Source organism: Xenopus laevis, chromosome 7L (assembly GCF_017654675.1).
Source record: "Xenopus laevis strain J_2021 chromosome 7L, Xenopus_laevis_v10.1, whole genome shotgun sequence".
In the NCBI taxonomy this organism is placed as follows: domain Eukaryota; kingdom Metazoa; phylum Chordata; class Amphibia; order Anura; family Pipidae; genus Xenopus; species Xenopus laevis.
The window spans coordinates 55,048,397-55,053,035 of NC_054383.1; the positions used below are offsets into that span (position 1 = coordinate 55,048,397).

At 39.4% G+C, this 4,639-nt stretch overlaps 1 long non-coding RNA gene across 1 annotated transcript; it reads right to left on the reverse strand.

Annotated features, from left to right (window-relative positions):
* Positions 1 to 314: 314 nt before the first annotated feature.
* LOC121395438 lies at positions 315 to 3,727 on the reverse strand. The gene is made up of 2 exons (XR_005962489.1): positions 2,744 to 3,727; positions 315 to 1,311 (listed from the first exon to the last, which is right to left on the reverse strand). It is a non-coding gene; the product is annotated as an uncharacterized LOC121395438 (long non-coding RNA).
* Positions 3,728 to 4,639: the final 912 nt, after the last annotated feature.

Sequence of the window (4,639 nt, forward strand, 5' to 3'; positions counted from 1 at the left end):
AGGAGTTAAGAGGTAGCAGGAGAAGCAGCGTTGTCAACAGGGCCGAACTCGGAGTAAAAAGCAGCCCTGGCAAAAAAATCAAAGCAGCCCACAAATGCGTGCTAGTCTTTTACCTATACACATGCATATTTTATATATATATATATATATATATATATATATATATATATATATATATATATATAGATATATAGATATATATATATACTTCCCCAAAATCCCAGCACTCACGAAAAATGTTCATTCAGGGCCTGGGTGCGTGCCTCGTAGCACTGCATACAATCCTCCTCCAAAGAAGCCGCACGACTCAGGACTTATAGTAAAGTAATGAATTTATTAGGACACACTAACGTTTCGGCTGCCACACCAGCCTTTGTCAAAGTAACAAAACATTAAAACATTTGCCCATAAATACCCCACCCATGGCGCGAAAATATCACAAACCCTCCCACTCTGACGTGTATACTTGTAATTATACTAATAGAATACTTCCCCCACCTAAAAGACTCCGTAAAACTTCAATAAACAATTGTAACATATGTATCATTTTAGTCAATGAAGTAAACCCTATATGGTAAAAAGTATCGAAGTAAGAGTCACATCAATGCCTCCAATAGTGCCCCGATACAGTGTTGTGATAAGACCAAGTGTCCGCACACTAGTAATAAATAGTGCTAAATAGTGCCTGTCGTGGATCATGTTATATACTGTTAGTAAAACACCGTTGAATACAAATCCTAAAAGACTACTGATCAGCTTAAAGGGCTGATCCAAAACAAGCTTACCGCTCCTGTGTAGCCATCACCGCCGTGACCGTATATCGAGCCATTACAGTGTCAACCCTGCTTAATGCCGCTGTGTGCAAAGAAATCCACTCCAATCCCACGATCTCAGTTGGACCAAAATTCATCGGATCACCCAGTGCCAGATTACCTAACCCCGTGCTCGCTTTATCAAAGCTACCCACAGAGACATTGCGCGCACTGTTAGTGCGTCAATCGCGTGCTAGCATGCAATAGGATATCAAGTTCATTCATTCCTCTGGATCTGTACGGGCGTTAACTCCGTCCTGTGTGGAGTTGTAAATCCATCAGCTGACACTCACAACGTATCCAGCGAGCTCCTGTAGATATCTACACGAACTGCAGAAACAACCCGTCTCCCATATTGCCGTGTCATCAGACGAGAAATCTTGTAACGCTCATAGGTAGTGGATCTATCAGGTTCATGTATATAATTGTTCACCGTATCAAACGTATCCAAAATCACCCATACTGACGTGTCCCCATCCAACCCCATCGGAAGAGGTCACTAAAAAAAGAGAAACAAATACAGAATAACAAAAAGCAAAAAGAACAAACAACCAAAGCACCAAAAAACTAAAAACATGATTAATTCCCAATACCTAAGGTGTATACGTATACTCAATCGGTATTAAATATCCTAAAACTTATTGTAACCAGAGTCATATTAGAAACCCCAGGAGGTGCTATCATAAAAAATAGGGAGTGGACTCGCTACCAAGATATATATATATATATATATATATATATATATATATATATATATATATATATATATATATAGATATATATAGTTCGTGGTGAAGCCGGCACTCTCGACACATAGTTTCAGATGCCTGGGTGCAGTATCGAATATTTAAATCTCTAATGCACAAGTAAGATCCGCACTCACAGGACTTATGGAAATAATGAAAAATTTATTGTAGGAGACTAACGTTTTGGCCTCCTCCGAGGCCTTTTTCAAAGTATCAAATACATTAATACAAAATGCTTAAATACCTAGATTTGGCGGGAAAATTTAGCCATTTGAAGATGATGTATCCACCCCATCACTGAAACGCGACTATTGTAAAAACCTCATATATTGAACTATTATCCCATCAAGACTATACAGAAATACATTCACAATACAAAAAAGTTTAAAAACAGGTTAAAATCAAGGAATTTTGCAACAGTGAGTTTTTATCCCAATATATTACCGTAGCTATTTGCACTGTTTCTATATGTTGCACAAAGTATCAATAGTTTGAACTCAGGTGGAAGGTCCTCTCTGGGGCTTACTCTGAATAGGTAACATCATTATTCTTATTCTAATATCCGAATCTAGTTAACATCTCCTTGGATCTATTGTAAAAACCTACGGGCCACAACCCCACTCTCCTGGTGATTAATTAACTCTCTATATGCCACCTAATGTCGTGGTAACCAAATGCTCTACCCCCACTCCGTCTCTGAACTAATTTGACAATTGATATCACCTAAAGAATCTACGTGAGAAAGGGCATAAATTTACATTGTGTTCCTCCCGTGACGTGTCAATAACCACCTCATTAATAAAGTGTATCGCTCTATAAATGCATATTACATGCCCAACCATATCAAAATGGATGTGTTCCATCTATATCCGGATCCCACGTGTGAATCAATTAAGAATTTAATATTTAAATATCTAAATCAAATTTCCTAAAGTGTATGTCCCTAATCGAGCTGCTACAATCAAAAGTACACACAAAATATAACAAGTAGCTCTCAACAAGATCATTTAAAAATAAATGAAAAAATGTGAAGTATGTAAAATATATAAAAAATATAAAACAACTTCTTAAGACACCTTAACGCCCAAAGTTCATTAGTCCCAATCAAATGTGTCAATCACTGTTCAGTTAAAAAATTCTTGGGGTATATAGTAGTTAGTCACGGATGGCATATCCTCCACTTACTCACTGTACAGCCGAACAATGTATGAGGTCACTGGAAATGTTCCATTAGTGTGGTTTTTCCGGATCGATAAAACGATCTCTAAAGCAGGAAAAGGAGCTTCACTCAGGTCCTCACGAACCGGAAGCGTCAAGCGGGACATAGCCTGTTGGCCGAAAATGGATTGCCCGGGTCCATGTGCTCTGCACTGCATGCTTGTTGAGTCTGAACTCCCCTCGCTATATTGAATCCGAAATGCGGGCCCTCGCAAGCTGTTGCAGCTATCGCAGGTGGGTAATAGCGATGACCTGGGGCTTCTCCCGGGGCAGGTTCACTCATACCGCTGACCTCTCCACTTGTCAGTAATGATTAAAAGACATCATTAGTTTCTGATTCTCAGTCAAACTCACCCTTTCAACTGCGGGTAGTAAACGTTGAGTGTGGTGTGGTCATAAAGGAACTCCATGGTTGTTCAAAGTATCGGGTATCGTGTCCCCACTCAGGACCATTAGAGTTTTGTGGGAGAAATCTCAGTCCAAATTGCAATAACCCAGCAAATCCAAATATACGCATTTTGTAAACTTCACTGGTTTTCACATCACAAAACTCACGGGTGCCCAGCTTAATTTGGTCAAATGCAGTTCGTGGTGAAGCCGGCACTCTCGACACATAGTTTCAGATGCCTGGGTGCAGTATCGAATATTTAAATCTCTAATGCACAAGTAAGATCCGCACTCACAGGACTTATGGAAATAATGAAAAATTTATTGTAGGAGTCTAACGTTTCGGCCTCCTCCGAGGCCTTTCTCAAAGTATCAAATACATTAATACAAAATGCTTAAATACCTAGATTTGGCGGGAAAATTTAGCCATTTGAAGATGACGTATCCACCCTATCACTGAAACGCGACTATTGTAAAAACCGAGGGAACCTGTGAGTGCGGATCTTACTTGTGCATTATATATATATATATATATATATATATATATATATATATATATCTCCACATAACCCCTGACTTCTAATATCCTTATCATTTACAGTAGGGGGTAAATTATCCCTTATAATACATGAGTGATACTCAGAGTTCCCTGTATAACTCAGCCTGCAGCCTTGTGCCTTTATATGGTCACAGAACAACCCCTTAGTGACTTCTAATATCCTTATCATTTACAGTAGGGGGTACATTATTATTTATAATACATGAGTGATACTCAGAGTTGCCTTTATAACTCGGCCTGCAGCCTTGTGCCTTTATATGGTCACAGAACCCCTCAGTGACTTCTGATATCCTTATCATTTACAGTAGGGGGTACATTATCCCTTATAATACATGAGTGATACTCAGAGTTCCCTGTATAACTCAGCCTGCAGCCTTGTGCCTTTATATGGTCACATAACCCCTCAGTGAATTCTAATATCCTTATCTATACCTCCCATCCACCATATACACTCTGTGCTGCACTTACCTACACTATCCCCCGATATATACCTCCCATATACACCAACATATACAGCAAGCAACAATAGGATAGTTTCCTGCCTCAATACCCTGTAATGTAACAGTTAATTTTAAAACAGCAGAATAGGGAACAATACTATTGTCTTCTGTCTCTACTCCCCTGAAACAGTTAATCATAAACAGCAGCAAGCATAGCCAACAATACCATCTGTCTTGTGTCCTTAAAGCCCCCCTTTCCAGCAGCCAGTATGCATAGAGAATTTACGATCCTTCTTGTGACCCATGTTAACTTTAAACAGCAGCCTTCCAATAAGAGTGTGCACTTCTCCAGAGCAGCAGACAACAGGCGCTCAATGCAGCCCAATCCTTTTATTGAGAGAAGTGCGCACTTTTACCTGTCCCGTGCTGTTTAGAGTTAAATGGTACAGCAGATCAAATCCACAAGACAGATCATAA